The following is a 22,951-nucleotide window of genomic DNA, read 5'->3' as shown; positions in this document are numbered from 1 at the left end:
TGAATTTCAACACAGGCAGTCAAAAGGGAAAAGAAGTAATGTGTTTCTGAAAATTTTACCAAATTATAGGTTTTATATGGGAAGGAGGATGCATTCAAATGTCTTTAGTCCTGGTTTCTTCTTCCTTCTATGCTTTATTAATACAAAGCTTAGAGCAAGGGAAAGAAAATAAATGAGAGGGTAGAAAATGAATATTTTCTTTCTATTTCCTGTGACTGCTATGTGTCAACTTAGTTTCCTTATCCTTTTAGAGAAATAAAAATAAGAAAGGTATGCTTGTGTCATACTGAATGAATAACACCTATCAACAATCTCAAACAAGTCTTTATTAAAAAATAAAAAATAACATTTTTGTGAGTGTGCTTATTTCTAAATTTATCGACATTTTAATGACAAACAACAAAAATGAACTATCAATGAATTCATGCAGTAGCATATTAATTTTAGTTTTAGTTAGAACTATTTTGTTTGTTGCTTTTTTATTGTTATTTTTTGTTTAGGTTTTTATTTTCTTTTTACATTCTTTTTTATTTTTTGGTCCCACAGATCGAACCCAGGGCTTTGCACGTGGTTGGCTTTAGGCTTATGTTCTATCACTGAGCTGTATCCCCAATCACTTGCTTTTAATTTTCTTTAGATTTTTTCATCTCTTAGAAATGCATAGTTGGCAGGCACTTCAATGTCCTCTAATTTAATAATGTTACATATGTGCATACTGCAGATTCTTTGTAGCCTCAACTAACCTGTGTGGTTTAAAATTTGTAAGACTTTTATTCAGGTCAATCCCTGGAATGTTGAATCCATCTTTTTCATTTTCAGCATTACTCACCTTTGGAATTGGTTGTTTTTATTATGGAAGGCTTTCTTGTGTATTTCTTGTGCAACCACCCTAGCTGCTACATCCATAATTCCTTGTAATATTCCCCTCATTTTGCCAACTAAAAATAGCTCTTGCCAAATGTCCCTCCTTGGGAAACAAAATCAACCCTAAGAATCACTGTGCTTGCCTATGATCACATTTCAATTTCTTTGAAATTCTTCAAAAATGATTATCTAAGGATCTATCTTATCTTATTACATGGTAACTAAAGGATAAATGGAAGTGTGAAAGTATTGATGTATGTGCACATCCTTTTTTGTCTAATTTGAATACAAGCATTGTGAATTGTTGGATATATATAGATGTATACATAATGTACACACATACACACACACACACACACACACACACTTGCACATAGACCTTGATGTTTCTAAATCTCATGCCTGTTCTATGTCTGTTACAGTAAACATAACCATCTTGGTGTACATTATCACATATTTATGCCATCCTTGCATTTTTAGAAATAGAGACATTATTTCCTTATGTAACTCAAAGGTCAAGTATTTTCATGGCAATATTTGCTGGATTTAGACAGCATTTGATTTCTAATTTCCTCTATTACCTAGTTGTTGAGTGTTCAGAGTCTCACCCATGAAGCTAAATCAATAATGACATGATATTAATAATACTAATAATCTAATCATTTGATTGAGAATAGTAAATGGGTAAATGTGTGTGAAAGTATATAGTACACCAAAAATTTACTCAGGAATTATTATTCTCAATTCTCTAAAACACAATGACTGTGTTATTAATAGCTAGAGAAGCCAGTAGCAAAAGATGTAATTTTCCCACTCCTGAAAATTCTTCATCAAGCAGACTTTTTAAAGTGACTTTGGAATATACTAATAAAAAGGCTTGAAGCTTTGTGATGTCAAAAACTTAAAGACCTTGGATTGAATTCCAGTTCTGATTTTATTTGGTGCCAGAATCCTAAAAGTCATTAACATCTTAGAAATTAAGTTTTCTTGAAAAAAATAAATAAATAAACTTAAAAATTCTTACAAATTTTGAAATATGGCAAATATATGGCCCTGTTTTTTGTTTTGTTTTTTTTTTTTTTCTTTTCTGTATGGGAAAATGATCCAGAAAGACAAACAGAGGAAATGTGTTTCTATCAGGGAAGCCATCCCTAAGTATGTCAAGTGATTTATAAATGAGATTGTAAGCCACGGAGAATGAAAAAAGAACCTGGTGATACCAGTATTCAAAATACCGGGACTCTAAATTGAGCTGAAATCTTCCAGGTCAGAACAAAGCTACTAAAAGTGTCAGCCCTGCAGAAAAAGGGCAAGATGATGGTTCATTTCTCAGTGTGATCGGCAGCAGCTTTCAAGTGTGAGCAGCACAATCGGGACCTTATTTCTGTACATACTCACAGCCAAGCACTTGGATCTTCATTTTTATTCCAATGGTCACCTCCCTACAACTCTGTAAATGCTGTTCTCCACCAGTACCTGTCTCACCTCCTCCCTGGCTTTCTAGACTACAGAGGATTCATTCCCTTTTAAATTAAAAAAAAAAAAAAAGGTAAATGAGTTTGGCAAGTGCTAAGGAAGATGGGGGCAGAGGATGTATGCTTTTCCCATGTGGTTTTAAAGCAGTTGTGAAATGTATACTGAGAGTTTCAGGAATTCATGGCCCCTTGGATATAGTACATTAATGCTTTTCTTTATATGCTGATCTTAATACCTCTGTCACCATAGGAACAATGTCATAAGCTCTGCTTTTGGCATCTATCCAATTTCCTTTCAGCTCACAGCAAACATCTGCTATGACCCCTTGCCCAGAGGCTCAACTGTGAAGCAGAATTTCATCTGTGTGTGTGTGTGTGTGTGTGTGTGTGTTTTAAATAGGGTCTACAGTAAGAATTACTGGCATGGAAAATCGCTTCCTTGATAATCAATCTCAATATGAAACTGATGGCATAAGTTTGTTTTTAAATTAATCATTACTTGCTAAATCAAGTAGAAGTGTAAAAATACTTGTAACACATAAAATATATGAAATGACATTTTTTACGAAAACACATGTATTTAATACTCAGTTCCCAAACAGCATTGTCTACAGGTCCAATCCTATAAATCCCTCATATTACTGTTTTAAAATACTTAAATCATTCATTTGAGGTGTTATTTTGTATGTTTGATATCATTTGCAGGTTTGCATATTTTTCAATTCATAAAAGAGACTCTGTATATTTTTTCTAGGACTTATTTTTAATTCAAAATAATGTTTCTTATATTCCATGTTGTATCGTGTCCTAGTCTACCCTTGATGAAGCTTGGCTTTTCCAGTTCTTACTACTACAAATTGCACTTATGAACATTCTTGTCAATGACATCCAGATTATGCAAAAGAATTTCTGAGGGTGTGGTTTTAGGAGTGCAATAACAGGATCATATGCTAAGTAGGTACACATTTAACATTTGTAGATAATAGCAAATCTCTCCAAAGTAAGAGTTCTATTTTTCAGTCCCCAACACTGTACAAGTAGTGCTGATCCATATATTTCCACTGTTTATATTCAGTGGCTTTTTAAAATAAATTGAAATGGTATCTTATATGATGAGGATTTAGAATTCCCTTACGATTAATGACTGAGCACTCTTTTTTTTTTTTTTAATGTTGCTCTTTGATTTCCCTTGTATGTGAAGAGACTATTGAACATTTTACTCATTTTTCTACTTGGAGTTTCTTTCCTATCAAGAACTCTTGATATGAAGATATTGTAGAGATCTTTGTTTATTTTGGAAATAGTATTTTGTGAGTGTTATATGTTCCTTATTCCCATCAATGGATCATTCTTTTGTGTTGTTTTAATCCATTTTTCTGTTGATGTGCACCTGGTCTAGTACAATAACTTGGCACTGTAAATTATGTTGCTATAAACAAGGGTATGCATTCACTATAGAATGCTGACTTTAATTCCTTTTGACAGATACTGAGGAGTGGTATAGCTGGGTCATATGGTGACTCTATCCCTTTTGAGACACCTCCATATTTTCCACAGTCATTATACTAATTCAAAATCCCACTAATAATGTAGAAGTGTTCCATTTTCCCCTTGCCAACATTTATTATTATTTGTTTTGATGATTGCCCTTCTAACTGGATTGAGAAAAACCCCTCAGTGAGGTTTCGTTTTGCATTTCCCTGATTTATAAAGATGTTGAACATTTTTTTTTATATACTTGTTGGCCATTTGTATTTCTTACATTGAGAAATGTCTGTTAAATTTATTTGTCAACTTACTGATTAATTGGTTTTTTGTTCATTTTTTTAGTTATTTATATATTTTGAATATTCGTTCTCTGTCAGAAGAGTAGCTGGCAAAGATTTTTCTCTCATTCTGTAGGGTTTTGCTTCACATTCTTAATTGTTTATTCTGCTATGCAGAAGCTTTTAAATTTATTGTCATTCCACTTACTGATCCTTGGCTTTATGACATACATCACAGAACTAAAAATAAACAGTTTAATATGAATAAACTCTTTTCAATAACTTCTATTGAAAATTCTATCTTTTCCCATTAAAACATATGAGTCATAATAAATCAGGCTTCCTCATATGCATGTTTTAGAATCTGGTGTCTCTATTCTGGTACATGGGTCGATGTTTATATTATCTTATTGGTGTCACAGTGTCTTACTATTTTATTTTCTAATAATGACCTCAACCCCTCCCCATAAATTTCTTCTTTTTGAGTGTTTATTCATACTTGATTGTTTCTTCTTCTGTCAAAAAACTAATTCTGGTTCTTTCAAGCAAGTAATTCAAGAGAGAGGTAGTGAAACTACACTGGCTTTCAGGAGTGAGTCATGAGCTTTACACTCTGTCTTTTGGAAAGCACAGGTCACCAAATTCCACAGAGAAAGTGATTGAAGAGAGGTGTAAATACCAGGAGGTGAGAATCATTCAGAGCAACCTAGGAGTATGGGACTTTGGGCAAACACATAAATCACAGTAATTTTACATATTATTGCAAACATAAAGCTTTTGGATTTAAAAACAGGTATATTACAAGATGGATTTATATGTGAGATGAGAGTTTATATTTTAAAATATCTTGCTCAGTTTCCCACTTTAAAATTGTCTCTATTATAGAGAGACTGTAAAAAAATTCTTGACAGGATATACATTTCAACCCTCAAAAACTTCACTTTTAAGTAAATATCAATATTCTAATTTTAAAGTCAAAGAAACAAATTCAGAGTTCTCATGTTGCTTTTAAAATTTACAAAAACTTAAAGTGTCAGAAGTGGGGTTCTGGCTTGCATATAGTAGACTTCAAATTCTCATGCACTTTGCAGATAGCAAACTGCCCCAGGTTTATGTCAGAGGAGTTTACGGGTATTCCCATATATCAGTACAGGGAATGTCTAGTTAGGTGTAAACCTTGTGAAGGGTATGCTTATTTGCTTTGTCCAAATTTCAAATCAATGTCAAAACAGCAAATATTGCTGAGAGTAATCCAGGTAAGGACTCATTCCTTCTTCAACAATATCAGAAGTTAGTTTGGCTCGGAAATTTGTAAGAAACAGCAAAATATCCAGAGAAATAAACATCACATCAGAACGGAAGGCAATTTTTTGTTGTTTGCTAGATGTATTTTAAATATATCAAATACTTATAATGGATATGCTTCTAGTCTAGTGGATTATGGTGTAAACCAGAATCTGTCTTTTAAGGGATTCCTGAGAAGTATCCTAATTTTTCTATGCTTACTCTTTCTCCTTTTTAAATTTGCTTTCTTTTTCACACTGATGCGCACTGTCTTGCTAATTCTTTATACAGTGGTTAATATGGGTGGGATTATACTGACGGAATGGAACATTCTTGTAAATGGTATTTGTGAACTTGTTTTTAGAAATAGCTTGTTATTGCTTCTCGGCCTTTTGGCTAAGATCAAGTGTAGAAATAGCTTGTTATGACAATTGTATTTCTGATGCCATGAAATATGTTTAGAATGGATCCTGTGTTCAACAAATAATATCCTTTGTGATCAGGAATGATGCTAGCTATTCAAGTTATTTGCCCTTACAACTGCTTCCTGAGTTACATATCCAGATCTTTTTGCTTTTTGAGACAGTTGCCCAGGCTGGCTTCAAACTTGCAATCTTCCTGTCCAGGTTTCTTCTTCTTTTTTTTTTTTTTATTTGGCTATAGAACATTATTTTTAAAATTTAACCTCTTTAAAAAAATACTTTATAGCACCAAAGTTTGACATTGAACTCTTTAAAACAAACCTTTTAGCTATGGGATGCTGGGGAAATCTAGTAAGTGAAAATTAAAATGATATTTGAAACAGGATGAAAATGCATTATACCCAAAAAGGAATAATATTAGTGACTAAGGAAATATTAGCAATAGTTTGAGATGCAGGAACTTTCAAAAGATGACTACTAAATAAAGTGAGACAAATTGCAACTTTTCCATTGGTAAGGTGAGTAGACATAAAATTAGTAACTTTATCAAATCCCTTTAAAAATCCCCAACTAATTCTATGTGGCAACAATTTACTCTTCCTTTTATCCCTCCTGAGTTATCACATGTGGTTATTTCATACAATTACCACATGAGTCTACAAGGAAGTCTGCATTTTAGTTTTAGGGTTTTAACTTTTATTGCAAATGTTAATGTAACATTAAAATTCAGCTTTAAGTTCCCAGGAGCAAGGAAATGCAAAGGGCAAGGTTCTCCTAATGTGATGAATTTGTTATTCTATATTAGGCTTCTCATTAGGACATGCATTTAGGTTTCCAACTTATAAATTAAAAAACATTAAGCCCAGTTCTTTCTTTCATGATTTTACTCAAAGGGGTGACCATTCTCAGTTATTATCTGTGACATAAACTCAGTGGTTTTGCTTTTTTTTAACTCTGCATCCACAAATTACTTTCCTTTCCACTCTCAGAATTTCCCTGGTTCTTTATTCAGGTCATGTTTATATGCTATCAACAAAACTAGTTCAGAAATTAAATATCTAACAAAGTATTTACTTTCATGTCAATGCAGTAAAACATGTAATTCTGTCTATTGTTTATAAGAAGTCTATTCAACATAACTGCTAAGACCACTGTCTTTATAATAGTCTTTCTCCCCAAACTGACTTTATTGTATTTAATAATGATTTTATGCTTTTCAAAACACTTTATTATACTGAAGTTTGATCAGTAACTGTGGAAGAGACCAAAGCCTCTGCCTTCAGTATAAGTAAGCCATAGTTAAGGTCATAGACTTGGATGTTAAATAGATCCAAAATTTAAACTTCAGATGACTTGAATAGCCAGTTATAAGCCTTTGGGCAAGTTACTTTATCTTGACTTTCTAAGAAAAATCCTAGTAAAACATAATTATTCTGAATAACTACTACATTGGATTGTTAAGAGGTTTAAATAATTCAATACATGTGTTTGTGTAAAGGCAGTAACTACTCCTTAATATAGACATATAATTAGTTTTGAATATATACACACATAGAAATATGTTAACTTTTACATTAACATTCTTCTGAATTCCTGTAACATTTACTGTTCATAAAAATGTTTATAATTGCTTAATTTTAACATGTTTTCTGTGTTATGTAATTACAGTTTAACATAATTTTGATCCACTAATATACTTAGGTTCTAAAAGAATAAATTTTATGTTTTAGCACCTTTGGGCCATGAATATTCTTTCAGAGTCTATCATGAGCAAGTGTATGTATGCTTTGTAGCTATACTTTAAAAGTTAATCATCTTTAAAATTCAAAGTTGGAGTGATTTTCTATAATATACAATACACATGCAGATATGTATTTATAGAAATGTTTATACACATTTGAAAACAATGTAGTTTCTTGGGATAAAGTGTGTAGAAGTGTATATTAATATAATTAATACTATTATTAATAATAACAAATATTTATTAAGCATTATAAAGTACTGGGCACTAGCATAAGCACTGGAGGGTTATAACATTAATTAATTCTCACCACAACCTCATGGTATGAGAATATTATTATCTCTAACTTTTAATTGAGGCTACTTTGTTCAGAGATTATTGCCTAAGATTATGCAAAAGTCTTCCAGACTCTGTTTACTGGAGTTCTTGCTTCTCAACACTCCTATAACCACTTGAGTATATGAAGAATTATCTAATCCAATAGACCAAAGCCCAGCCTGCTTGGAGATTAGGTTTTAGACAGACTTGCTTCATGTAATTACCTAAATTAATAAATTAATTGAGGAATAAAACATGAATCAGATATTGTGAGCTGGAGTAAGAAGGTTGGTTTGTTCTACAATTTTTTTTAGTTGATACTTGTTTTGAAAATGTCTTACCAATAATCCTAAATATAAAAATATAAATGACTTATAATTAAAATATTGGGTAAATTCTCCATGATATTTTAATAATTCAAGTTCTTTATTAAATAATAAAATACACAATCTCAAGAAAGAAATAGCAAAATTGGAAGAAAAATTCAACATCAAAAATGATAGAAATTTTTTTGTTTATTATTTTGTTGATTATTAACTACTGCTTCGTTTAAACTCAGCTCATTTCCAAGCCTGAATGAAACATATATTCTACATCCACCAAAAATAGGGATAGATTTTACCTTAATTAACTGCTCAATTGGAATCTGCCAATAATTGCATGTTTTGTTTCCAATATGTTGAATGGTATAATGGTATCAATTACTCTCAGTGTGTGTAAGGCTATAAAGAACCACCTCATTTTGCTAAAGATAAACAACTCTTTTTATTCCTCCTCTCTTTTTAACCCTTATTTTTTAATCCATTGCCTAAGCAATCTATTCCTTCCCCACACATATTCTCCTCTCCCAACTTTTACTAATACTGAACATTCGAATTTTAATGAACAGGTAACAAAGCAGCACAGTAAATAAATTTGATTGAACATATAGCTTCTTTCCAATCGTGTTTAATCATATATCTTTCTATAAGAAAACAGCAAATCTGAACACAATTTCGATTTCTTTCATTCTGTCCTTCTTTCATGTTTAAAATGAAAAGGACATATTTAATAGCTATTTGACCATTTCTTCAAATCTTGACTTTGCTCTTAACGTTAGACTGGTGTTTCTCAATCTTGGGGCTACAGTATTTGGGGCCAGGTAATCATTTGTGGTTAGGGCCTTTCTTGTATATTGCAAGATATTTAGTAGCATCCCTAGTCTCTGTCATCTGGATGACAGCAGCAGTTTTCTTCAAGTCATGACAACCAAAAATGCGCCCAGATATTGGTGAATGTTCTCTGGGCTATAAAATTGCCCCCATTGAGAATAACTAAGTTGAACTCTTCCATTTCTCATTTTTATATTTTTAAAAACTTTTCAGCCTTTAAGCCAATACATTCTGAAATTATTGAACTTTACCTTTTAATATTATTTAGCACAGAGTTTACTAATATACATAACAGTCTCATAAGACTTTAAAAAATAGTTTTGTAAAATTCTTTCAACATAGGTGATGCAAAGGTAGAACCCAAAGATTAAAAGTCTTGTTTTAACTGGATGTGGTGGCACACAACTGTAATCCCAGTGGCTCAGGAGGCTGAAGCAAGAGGAATAAGAGTTGAAAACTAGCTTCAGCAAAAGTGAGTGTTAAGCCACTCAGTGAGACCCTGTCTCTAAATAAGATACAAAAAAGGGTTGGGGATGTGGCTCAGTGGTTAATTGCTCCTGAGTTCAATCCCCCAGATGCCAAAAAGAAAAAAGAAAAAGAAAGAAAGAAAGAAAGAAAGAAAGAAAGAAAGAAAGAAAGAAAGAAAGAAAGAAAGAAAGAAAAGAAAAGGAAAGGAAAAAACGTCACGGCTAAATTTAGGAAACAGATTATTGATGGAGATTCAAATAGGTAAATAGCCTTGGTGGTGATATCAGTTCAAAATATGAGAATGCATAAAGTGATTGAAAAAAACCATAACTGTGAAACAGCAGGATGCAGAGTCCTCACTTGAGAAGACACACCTAGTTAGATAATGCAGAAGGGAAATGGATCTGAGGAGACCATGAGGAAAAGCTAAAGAGGAAGAAACACGTCATATAAAAGATGCTAGTAAATACTGCTACAATACAGAAGAAACAATAAAGATGGTAATACAAACTCACAAATAATACTTACTATATGATGAAAACTAAAACAGGAGTACTCACACCTGTGAATTCACAGCATCCCTGTGGTAAGTGGCATCTGCTCCATAGATGAGAAAAGTATATCCATGTCTCTGTATCCATATACGTCTCTCTGCCTTCCTTCTTTCCAGTAGAGCTTAGATTGGTAATGGGTACCAATCTTTGTGGTCTGAATCCAGCTCTAGAACCTACTGGCTTTGTATCTGTGGATAAATCATGTAAACCTTCTTAGTTTCCGTTTCTTCATCTATTGAATGGGGATGATTGTAGGAAATAAATAAGCGAAGGCACTTAAAGTACCTATAATATACTAAGAGTATGTATCACTATGATTATATATGTTGGCTATATTTAAAACATGTTTCTGTTTTATTAAATGGTGTTTAAATGGATTAGAATAGCCTCTTTCAAACAATTTTAGAATATTACAAAATAGTAAGGATACAAATAAAGAAATAAAATGAGAGTGCCCTGAAATAAAATTAAAAATAGGTAGTGACCAGATAACCTTAATAAATGTTAAGTATGCAGGTTTAGCAAACAAAGTGTGTAGTATGTTGAGTTAAGAAAAATATATAGCTCAGCCAATATTTGAATATCTTTAATGATTTGGCTACACACTAACTGCTAAATAATGAGGAATAGAGGTAACCAGTGGTTAAACCATATCTTTGCACTGTTCGCAAAAGGAGAAAAGAATGGTATTTTTTAAAGGTAATAGTTTATTTCAATGTATTTAAACTGTTTTCTTCCTGAAAGACATCATGGTAGACGATATATGATATTCTAAAGCTGAATAAGACTCAGTGCAGATTTTCTCCTCTCAAAGGGTTTATAATATTTGGGGGGTAATCCAATTCCTTCAAGCTGAGGATTTTCAGAATGAGGGATAACAACGTTCATGAAAAGACAGTTCATTTACAAACTGGGAGAAAGTACTTACTTACAATCAAATGTAGTAGACAGTAAATACTTAAAAAAAGAGAATTCTTTTTTTTTAATTTTTATTTGTTCTTTTTCGTTATGCATGACAGTGGAATGAATTTTGACATGTCATATATGGAGTATATCTTCCTGTTTTTGTGGTTGAATGTGATGTAGAGTTGTACTGCTTGTGTATTCATATGTCAACATAGGGAATCTATGTCTGATTCATTCTACTGTCTTTCCCATTCCCATCTCTCCTCCCTTCTTCCTACTCCTCCCTCTCCAATCCAGAGAACCTTCCCTCTCCCCTTCTCCTACCTATTGTAAATCAGCTCTGTCACATCAGAGAGAACATTTGGCCTTTTGTTTGGGGGATTGACTTATTTCACTTAGCATGATTGTCTCCAGTTCCATCCATTAAATAGAATTTTTAATTGTTAGCAGAAAATGTGAATGTTCCATTGAATAAAATATATGAATAGGCCAATAACAAAATACAAACAAAAAGCAACAAATATATCTGAGATATTAATATATAAAATATGTCCAACCTTGTTAAAAATCAAATATGTGAAAATTATATGAAATAGTAACACTTCATTGTCACCAGTTTTTTCCAAGACAACATTGTTTTGATACAGATGTAGAAAAATAAGCATTGATTTGCCGCTGGTGAGAGGTTGAACTGCTCCAATCTCTATGCAAATAATTTTTAATTTATATATTTAGACACATTTGTATTTCATAAAAGAAAGGGATTGAAAGGAGCAAGACAAAACAAAGAAAATAAACAAACAAAATCAAATTTAACAATTCGAGGAAATTTTTAAATTGGGTAAAAGAGATTGTTTTTCCTGTTACCTAAACTGATAATTGTATTAAATGATTCATTAGAAGCTAAACAAAGCACCATATTTTTTGTTGTTGGATAGAAGTATTCATATTTTATTTATTATATTCTATTTTTGTCCTGATATCAGTGCTTTAGAGATTAATCAAAACAGTAGAAAGACAAATGATAGTTTTGTGTTGACATGTGTAATATCTAATTAAAAAACATGAATCTCAACATCTTTCAAAATTCCCAACTGCATCATATCATTTCTTTCTATGACATCTATTAATAATAATAATTTGCTTTCCATTATGGATGTGGGATTGGTTTATAAATTTAGGTATGACTATTGAAATATTTTTAAAAAGATTTATGTATATTTGTATCAATTATTTCAACTGTGTTTACTATATATAGTTATCTTGTCTAACATCTTTTAAGGAACTTACCATTTTTGGTTGTAGACTAGTTACCTCTGAAACACACATCTTTTAGTACCTTTATCTGTGAAAAAGTGAACTAGAAAAAAATATTTTCATATTTAAAAGAAAAATGGTTTTAAAATTTTCCAGTTGATTTTTTTGAGTAACAATGAATTTTTATGCAGATTTTTCAATATTAATTTTATATTGTAGGAGTTCTCCATCTTGCAAATAGTAATTCCACATATCAAGGAGATTGAACTTCCTTGAAAAGAGCAATGATGTCTTTAAGTTCATAAATAAATGAAAAGTATATGCCTATGATGAATGTAAAAACACATACCAAAGGGTATCATCTGTATTGTATGGAAATGCACATGTTTTCAAATATAAATATAGACTCTTTAGACTTCCAGGACAAACATCAATATAAATTGTATTACTGTTTTTCCCTCTTTCATAAAACAGCCTGCAAGTACTCTTTATTGAATATTTTTCATGCTGCTAAGTATGAACATCTATTGAAGAAATTTTTTTAAAAACGTAGTTCATCTTTGAGTCTCTTTTGAGCTTTTCTCTTACATGGTGTGTCACATTAAGGCTACCCTACAGGGAAATAATCAAAGAACTTTAATATAATACCGTAGTTCAGAAAGGAAACATGACAGCAGTACATTACTGCAAATTGAATTTAATGAGCTTCTTAGCACTAGGAGAGTGACTCTTTGAAATAGAAGCTATTCAATTGAGATCATTTTGATTATAATTAAATCATTTTACATTTACCACAGGGACAAGTTTAATCTTAATTAGACACTTTTACGGGAAGGTGAAGCCACATGATTTATATTTTCTTGATCACACAGTGAAGGATTCATAATGTAAAGGATAAAAACAACATGGCGGTTCTAACTGGGGAAAAGGGAAGTGAGCATGCTCAAGGTTCTTGAAGCAAATGAATGGAGCAGAATACTGTCAGTGACTGGGTTTGTCAGCATACACATCAATAGATGGGTAAATAATGATAGCATTCGTTTTAATTTTTATTCTTTTGACTTTTTCTAAATACTAAAATTGTATTTTGAGTTTAGGACTTTTAAATTAAGTGGCAAACTACTTATTAAAATGGATTCAGTATTAATATACTTGTTTTAATAAAAAGTGCACTTGAATTAGATTCTCTAGAAAATCCAAGTACTAATTGTGTCATTTGCTGGCTTTTTAATCTTAAGCAAATAACATAATCTCCCCGGACCATATTTCATCCCCCTTAAGGCAACACTAATATCTCATTCTTAGAGTAAGTATGATAATTATGTAAGATACCATACAAAATTACATTGCAAACTTCAGACTGATATATAAAAGAAACCTATTAATATTAATGGGAAATATTGTAATTTTGACATTTCTATAAATTATGCTGCACAGTGCTAAGCTTTCCCCATTTTAAACATTCTTATTTCCCACAGTATATGCACATATGAAGGTAAGTGATTATTACAGTAAAAGGAAAAGACGAATAAAAACCAATGTGTGTTTCTATAATTGATGTTTTCCCAACCATGATATATCCAAAGACTGTCTCATGTTTAAACAAAATTACATGACAGGAAAGTGGATGGCTCCAGGGGTTTCTTGAGGATTAATCTGTTTGGGGTAAGACACAAGCTGTAACTTTTAGCTATGTTATCTTCAATCATCTAAGACATTCCATCATTTCCCAGAAATTGAAACATTAGAAAACTAGCCCTCCCCTTAACTTCATATAGGAATGGCTATTCAAAGGATGACATGGAGGGCATCCAATAGTAAAGAATGAATAGTGCTTTGAATTTTAAAGGGATTCTAACATTTTTTTTTCTTCACTAAGGATCTGTCATTTAAAAAACAAACAAACTACAACAACAACAACAACAACAACAAAAACCTTCCACACTAATTTATAAAGAATTCACACACACACACACACACACACACACACACACACTTTTTTTTCAAACTTAGGATTCATTCTCTTTGTATTCTAAATAAGAATTTTTTAACAATTGTAGGTATGATGTAAATATTATATACACTAAATTATCAAGGTGCCTTAATAAACTCTCAATCATACAAGTGGATATCAGCTCCATCAATATTCCTTGGGGAAATGTTTGTGTGTGTGTGTGTGTGTGTGTTTGTGTTGTATCACTAGTACCTAGCATATAAATAGATTTTTGGAATAAACTAAATGTTTAGATATTACTGCTAGATGAAATAGACATACTTATGGAGACTCCACCATATTGGATATGAACACTCCTAGCTCACTTACCAGGTGAACTTGAACAGATCACAGCCCCTATCCTTGGTTTCTTTGGCTTCACATTGAAAAGACTTACCATTCATGTTCTACAATTGCTAGTGTAAGATCCTCTTGCATACATTTCAAAATTCTTCAAAATTCAAATGTTTGTAATGAATGATGTTAGGAATTGTAGGAAAACAAAGGCTTTAATTTAATTCCATCTGATGAAGGTGTTTGTGTGTCGTAGGGAATGAATGGTAAGGAACTCACCCATGGAAATCTGCCTTTTGTATTCTTTGACCCATTTTCTTGTTACCCATTTCATTTTCTTTCTTTTTTTTTTTTTTCAGGGATTTTCCCTCTCTTCCACCTGCCTTTCTCTCGCGCGCTTTCTCTCTCTCTCTCTCTCTCTCTCTCTCTCTCTTTCTCCAGGGACTTTCCCTTTCCTCCCCTTGCCCCCCCTCTCCCTCTCCCTTTTATTTCTTTCTCTTCCATTGTCCTCTTGAAATTAAGGTGTGGACAGAAAACGAGGGACATTATGTAAGGCAAGACTGCTTAGGACATGAACTACAGAAAAAATCAAAAGAGGAAATGTTTTCCTGTATTCTCTAGTTTCAGCAGAATTGGATTCTTCTACAAAACCTTAGAATGGAGAGTACAAAGAAGTAAAATTGTAGTAGTGTTCCCTTATTCAGGATTTTACTTTCTATGGATTCAGTTACTCACACTTAATTGCAGCCCAAAAATATTTAATGGAAAATTCCAGAAATAATTTGTAAGTTTTAAACTGCATTCTGTTCTTAATTATATGGTGAAATTTCAAGCCATCCTTTGCCATTTCACCATACAATACCCTTACATTAGTACTTACAACCATCTTGGTTATCAAATCAACTGTCATGGTATTGAAGTGCCTGTGTTCAAAAACCTCTTATTTTATATTCAATAATGGCCCAAAGGTGCAAGAATATTGATGCTTGCAATTTGAAAGGCCAAAGAGAAACCATTAACTACTTCAAGTGAAAAAGTGAAGCTTTATCATAGGTGTGCATATAAGGAAACAGAATAGATGGGGTTAGGAATTACCTGTAGTGTCAAACATTCCATAAGGGTGTTGGGATGAAACTTCCACAGATAAGAGGAGACTATTTGAAAGTACTGAAGCATATGAAGAAAGTTCAGCTTCAATTTCATTGTGAAAAATACATATTATACTAAGGAGGTAACATTTTGTAACTGTCAAAAAACAGTTTTTGAAATAAAAATGGTAGAATGAAAGACAAAGAGTTCATTCATTTGTAGTATAGTCTATGATATGAAAATCCAATTTTTACTATTCACTTGTTTTTGTATCCTTAAAAATATTATTATGAACATAATCACATATGTGGACAAAGATCTTTATTTAAGAATTTTGGTTTGTGATGGCCTTTTAATAATAGTAAAAAAATGTATAAATAAGTTAAAAAAACAGCAGAACAATTAAACATAATTATGCACTTAAATTACTGAATATTATACAATAATTAAAATGACATTCTTAAATAATATTTAAAGGGAAAGTATTCACTCTAAATTACTGAAGGAGAAAAAACAATATTCAATGTAATTTATAGGTTGTGAAATATATTCAGATATCAAAAACACAAAGGAAATAAATAGCATCATTAACAATCATCCCAGTGTGTAGGTTTTCTGGATTTTCCTCCTTTTCTGTTTTTGTATGCTCAATTTTTGTAAAAAAAAAAAAAAGGTTATTTTTTTTCAATAGAAACAAAGTACTATCTGAGAATGACATGTTCTTTATAAAGCTATAGTTAATATACAAATAATTTTTTGCTGATTAGAAAGCATTACCATACAACATTATTTTATTTTTCACTCTGAGAATTATTTTATTACATATATATATATATATATATATATATATAATTATTACTCCTGACACATTATACTATTGTTTGAAATGAAAACATAGTTACTTAGGGAAAAAACATAACACCATACTGTAAAATATTAATCCAATATTTCAGATCTCAGTAAAATGTTCTGCATAGGAAGGTTCTTCTTTTCTATAGGTGTGTGTGTGTAGTGTGTGTGCATGTGTGTGTGTGCGTGTGTTTACTTTATATAATTTTATTTATTATAGAAACAGGATGATAGGTTGGGTGATACAATTGCAGATTTGAAGATGGAGGGAACTCACTGCCCAGGAATGTGAGAAGCCTCTAGGAGCTGGGAAAGGTCAGGAAAGGAACTTGAGTCCTCTGTATACTCACACCCTTGCAGACGCTGTGACTTTAGTCTATGAGCTCCGTTTTACACTTTTCTGACTTCCAAAACATAAGATAATAAATTTGTGATGGGTTGATCCACTGAATTTGTGTAATTCATTAGAGTAGCAATAGAAAATTAATAGAGCAGTGACCCTTTTTCATTTAATTTTACGATTTTTTCCTTTTTCCTCTATGCCAGACTTGACAAACTAAAGGTGGTGACATGTTAACAATAAACAGAGATGAGATCTCTGTCTACAGAAACTTACATTATGACAGATGAAGACAATAAACAAAACTACAATAGCATGTCAGGCAGATGAGTTTTAAGGAAAAAGTGAAAGTGATTAAGTTATGTTGACTATAATTCTTGGATAAGTAAATAAATACATGTATTCAACATATGCAAAATCCCTCTCTTGCCAGATGCCTCCCTAGGATCTCCCTGATCACCAACAAATGGTTTATTTCCTTCACTTAATTCACTTAATATTTTGAGTTTGCTTTTTCATTATGTTGCAATACATCAAGTTAGGCCACAACATTCAAATACAGAGAGCTCATATGATATTTTGTTGCCTATCGTGTAACCAGAATATAATGTCTACCCAAAAGATACCTAAGAAAGAAGAATGGCAAGGACAACAAAAAGGGAATACAGTTAAAAAACAAAATAAAGGAAAATAGGTTGGGACGGCTATGAAGTTTGAAGAAGGAAAGGAGGAAGAGAAGGTGGCTAAGATAATAGAAGAAAGTAAAGACCAGAGCAGAATCATGTGGGTAAACCTGATCCATTTTACCCCCATAAACAAGGCAGCCTACATCAGTTTGTACACTGATGCTTCTGGGGCAATCCTTCTGCACTGTAGTAAATAGGTGCAACATTACACATGTTTTATTGGCTGTTGGAACTATGCTGTCTCCTTAAAATAGACTGTCCCCATTAGCGTAAGACACCTCGTTGTAGCCTTGTGGCACTGGAAACTTAACTTCTATAATGTTTCTGTATAGCCATCGGAGTCAATAAAAGAAAAACAGCATCAACAACAACATAACTCTCTGGCACTTCTAGGGCAATACATTCTGAGAGTAGAAGTACAAAAGCAGCATTTAGCTGCTGTTAGCTCTAGCAAAGAGGAACTCTGTTTTTTGTTTGTTTTGTTTTTTCTGAATTATACTCATCAGTGGACTATAATTGATTGCTTCTCTCAAATCATTTATTTATAAAACTCAATAAAAGAAAGTGATGAAAATATACCCGATGATTCCCACAGAGGGTAAGGATGAAAGAGTTAGGAAAGAAAGCAGCCTCAATTAATATCCACTGCTTATTTTCTGAAAGGCTACCCCAGTCTTGGATAGAAAATGGTTCGTTTCTCCTCAACAGTTCCAGACCTAATGGGTGAAGCAAATTTCCCTGATGTTCTGTTTACCTCAGTCTTGCTTTTATTTCCTTTGATGAAGACCTATTGGTATTAAAGATTGCAGGGGGTTTATTTTATATTGAGCTTCCAGTTCAATTACTTCAGCTACAATGGTACACAGCAGAAGAGAGCTTCAGAAGCTAACAGCACTGGTATGCATTGCCTTCTATCTCCCAGGTAGCAAATGCAATTGTTTTGTTTTTCACGGTCTCGAAATGACTAGATATCAGCAGCTTACACCCCGCAGGGCAAATCAGGATGCAGCATAAAGTGTTTAGAATTGCTGTGTTGGCACTGATAGCAGAACAGTAATAACAGAGTGTGTCTGGACACAATAGGGCTTTTGGCTCAGCCAACTGCTCACGCCATGGTGGAGAACAGACTGTGTCACTGTGTCACTTCCACTCACCTTGCATTTTCCCTCCTCTTTCTTGACCTGGGGAATGTTTTTAAGATGAATTAACTCCTCCTTCTTTGCCTTGGCCACACTGTGCTTCAGTAGCTGGCTCTGTCCCTGTAGCTCTTACTGTGTAGTTCAAAGATTGCTCTTTCCAATAATCTCTCTTCCCATAGGGTTTTCATGTTTATCTGGCTCATTTCTCTTCTAAGTCATTGTGGTAATTTTCTAAATGTAGTTAGCATCTAAGAAACTCACGGGCCTCATTTCCCCAAAGGTAGAAGCAAGGAGAAATGTAGGGAAGGTCTGCAGTCCACTTGGTCCCTTAAAGATACTGCGCACCATGAACTCATGCATATATTCACTTCACTGGGAGCTGTCCAATGCGACAGGTCCACGCAGTCATCTTTAGCTAAAGAACAGTTGCCTTTGAAAATTCAGTGTCTGTTATTTCCAAAATTGCACAAACAGGATGCTAATCTTTTTATACAGCTTCCTTATTTTTAAGTAGTTCCTCTTCCTAAAACACGTTAATAGCTAGATAACAAATATAGTCAATCAGCTAGGTTTTATTCTATTTTATTTGTTTTTATCTTCTTTGACATATGTGAAATAACTGACTAGCTTTTCTCAAATGCAATACAACCCACTTAAATAATCTTTTGATGGAGATTTTATGTTTATAATATTGCAGAGGTGTGTAGGTATGTGTATACAAAGTGATAATAAGCACAATACATCCCATAAACAACCTGCTGTAAGGAAGTTCAGAAATACTGTTCATTTATTCATTGGCTGTGATAGTATGAAAGATTTCCAATTTCACTTTTTGTATTAATCTCATGTTTGGGCTGCATATAAAGCATTTTCTCCGTTTCTAATTCACCACAAAAAAAGTTTATATTGCTAAAGTTTTATGTGGCCATTCACTGATAAGATTCTTCATATTCCACAAATAAACTTTTGATTAAAAGAAGCATATAGTATGTTGCCCTATGCATCACCAGGTACCCCCAGTACAATGAGAAGTCTGTTGGTCTTTTTCATCGAAATCTCAACAATTCTCAAAAAAATATGTAATTACTTCTTGTGACAGTCTGCTTTGTTATATTATCTACAGAGAATTTCCTTAACTTCCCTAAACCTATCATCATTTTACCAAGAACAAAATAATTCCTCAAGGCCTACTGTTTACAATTGGCTTCTTCAATAAAGGGTTTTTCCACCTAGACCCTGATTCTCCAGGGATTTGCAATTTCATTCTAACTTTCTTTGCTTTGTTTCTTGTTCTACAATGTTAAATTTTCATATTTTATGCTCTTTGAACTGTGCCCAGAACTTTTCAGAAAAAGAAGTTATAAACTTCTTTCAAAGTAATATAATAATATGTAGAAATTGTGCATCCATGTGCTAGAAGAACTTGTAGAGAGGTGAAGAAAGCAGAGACACTGCTATTTACCCCATTTCTAGCTTTCTTTCTCCAGCCCCTCTGCCTGGAGATTGAACACCTCCACTGACATTGTCAACAAAGCTATTATTCCACTCATTGGTCAATACATGCTCATTTTCTGCTGAATGCCTAGGGAATTGATGCATTGTGTGTTGATTTTTCTCCTGGGATTGTTTTCCATCTGTATTATGCATAATCTTGATTAGGAAGCAGAGGGGATTAAAACATAATTCACCTGCATGAAAACTCAGATATAAAGGAGCAAATAGAAATGACCAGATCTCTTTTCTGGAAAAAAAAAAAAAACAACTGGACTGATAACTTCAGTCTTACTAAAAAGAAAAGAAAAATCTAGCTTTCTAGTTTACCATAAAAATCCTCTGCCTTCCCATAGAGACAGTTGTGAAACAAAACAATCAAACACACCACACCTCTAAATAAGAAATCGACCTACTCAAGAGACACAATTCTCTAAAGTGGGCATTTTTCAACTTCTGGACAAAGGAAGGAGTTTTTTTGCTACCTGTGAATATTTTAGAAGGAGTCTGCTTAACTTCAATTAAAGTATTTTGCTAAGGATCATGATGTTTGATACTAACTTGTATTCAAAAATCTTGCTTGTCTTTAGTCTTCAGACTTATAACCTGAGTAAGCCCTAAGTTTACCAATTCCTGTCACCTCCTTTGAAGGCTTTCCTCTTACCTCACCATGGTGAAGTGTTTAACCTCATTATACACTAATTGGTTATTTCCTGTCTGTTTGCTTGGCATGTTGGTATATAGTTATTTCTGTATCCTCTTGCACAGTTGTTTTGCATTTTGCTCCAGTTTCCTGAAAGCCTGAAGGCTTTATTAATACCTAACACACTGGGTTGCAGTGAGGTTTATGTGAAAGAACATATGTTGATTGCTACCTCCTGGTCCTGTTATAGCACTGGAGATGCAAAGAAAATTGGTTGCCTAGGAGTGGGAAGAGCTTGAATAACCTGCTTAGCCTGGTAGCGGTAAGGAGAAGCTCCCTAGGAGTCTTCTATGTGCATTCTGGAGGGATTCTCGGGGCACTGTTTCATAATGGTGGTCAGCAGGCCATACAAGACTCACAAAAAGGATGCTTCGGTTACTATCAAGCTCTGTTTATTAGTTTGTTTTGTTTGAAACACTGTGTTTATAAAATTAGTTTTCAAATCAAGAATTTTCACATGAAATCTTAATCTCCTGCCACACTTGGGAAATGTACTACATGGGGGAAAATGAGTGAGGATTCACATTTGAGATAGGAATCTTGCAGCCTATGACTCTGTATTTTGTTATCTTCTTGCTTCATTCATTAGTAATTCCTTCTTGGCCCCTGGAGCCACTTAGGTTTGAGACTCCTTTCTAGAGTCCTGGTTTCTTTGAAAATTATACATTTTGAGATATCAGGATATTTCAACTCCAAAACTCACATTCTTTCTTTAAACTCCATCTTCCTACTCTGTGTATTTGCTCTAAGTTAAAATACATGTTAATTGAAAATAGGTTTCACTGCTCTTTTTCTAAACATTTGCTAGGGTTATAAATAATTATAATAATTTCCTATTGTTACATCGGGTATTTATAAATTGTATGAACACATGTTCTTTCTTGAAATCAAAGTACAGAGTCCAATGAGTAAACTTTGAAGTAAAATTCTCTTGATGCTAAGAGATTGAATATACCCTTATGTGTTAGTCACCTTTCTGTCACTGTAATAAAGTAACTGAGGTAATTAACCTATAAAGATAAAAGGTTTATTTTGGCTCACAAATTTAAAGGTTCTAGTCAGTGATCAATTGGAATCTTGCTTTGGGCCTGTGATTAAGTGCATTTCTCACATCATGCTCAAGAAACAAGAGAGGAAGAGGAGGAGAGCAGAGTCTCACACTCCTTCCAGGGGCATATTCCAGCTGTACAAAGGACCTCTCACTAGGTTTCACTATCTCCTAATAACACCATCCTGGGAATCAAGATTGTAACCCATGGACTTTGGAGGACATTCAACATCTGAACTGTAGCCAGTATAAAATGGCCAATCAATGCATGAAAGAGAATTCTCACTCACAACTACAACAAATATTTACAGAAACTGTCCTCAGAGAAGACTTGATTGATGTCAACTTCCCTGATTCTTTTCCCCACTGCAGATTTAGGACTGCTCAGAGGAAGTCAAACATGCAATCCAAATCACATAAGGCATCCCACTTCAGGTTTGACTACCTCCAAATACCCCACTCTCACATTCTCCAATCTGAGCTACTTGGAAGCCTCCCCTTTTTTCTTCAATAGTATAAGTAACTCCTCTGTACTGCCTTTGAATCTCCATCAAATGAAAATAATGGTTGCTGATTACTTTGTTATCACAAACTCTGAATAGAATGCATTTACTTCCCTTCTTTTGGGAGGTCTTAATTTATGTTCACAGTTTAAATCCTACCAGGGTTAGTTATCACTAAGGGCAAGTCTCTTAATCTCTTTGAGTCTTAATTTCCTTGTTGTAAAATGGAAAGTCTAATGGTACCTATCACATGGAATTAAATCAGTTAAACATATGGAAAAACTCCTAAAAACTGTCTGGTACACTGTAACCCCTTCATAGCTCCCAGAATATTTTAAAATGTTTTTTAAAATTCCCTTGCTAAAGTTCATGGAAAATCCCTGTATGAGCTGGGTGCAGACATCATGATGTATTCGAATCCAGTGCTTTCTCCCCTACTTTAAGTAACCCCTGTTTGCATGCAGAACACAATCAGCAAATATTTTCTAAGTGAACGCATGAAAGAATAAGTAAATGGGTGTGCAGACCAAGTCATTACATAAGTTAGAAATGTAACAATGGTGAAGGGGAAGAATCATTCAACCAACCAAAAAATGTATGTGTCCAGAAC

The 22,951-nt window shown here is 33.1% G+C and overlaps 1 protein-coding gene and 1 non-coding gene across 7 annotated transcripts in view; both read left to right on the top strand.

Moving 5' to 3' along the window:
* The window catches only part of Lrrc4c (leucine rich repeat containing 4C), a 1,134,834-nt gene that overhangs the window by 603,519 nt on the left and 508,364 nt on the right, over positions 1–22,951 (top strand). The window lies entirely within an intron of this gene.
* Positions 5,766–5,955, top strand: LOC125612182. The gene has a single exon (XR_007342523.1). It is a non-coding gene; the product is annotated as a U2 spliceosomal RNA (small nuclear RNA).

The sequence above is a fragment of the Marmota marmota genome, unplaced genomic scaffold (assembly GCF_001458135.2).
Source record: "Marmota marmota marmota unplaced genomic scaffold, marMar, whole genome shotgun sequence".
In the NCBI taxonomy this organism is placed as follows: domain Eukaryota; kingdom Metazoa; phylum Chordata; class Mammalia; order Rodentia; family Sciuridae; genus Marmota; species Marmota marmota.
This window is presented reverse-complemented; position numbering and strand designations above follow the sequence as displayed.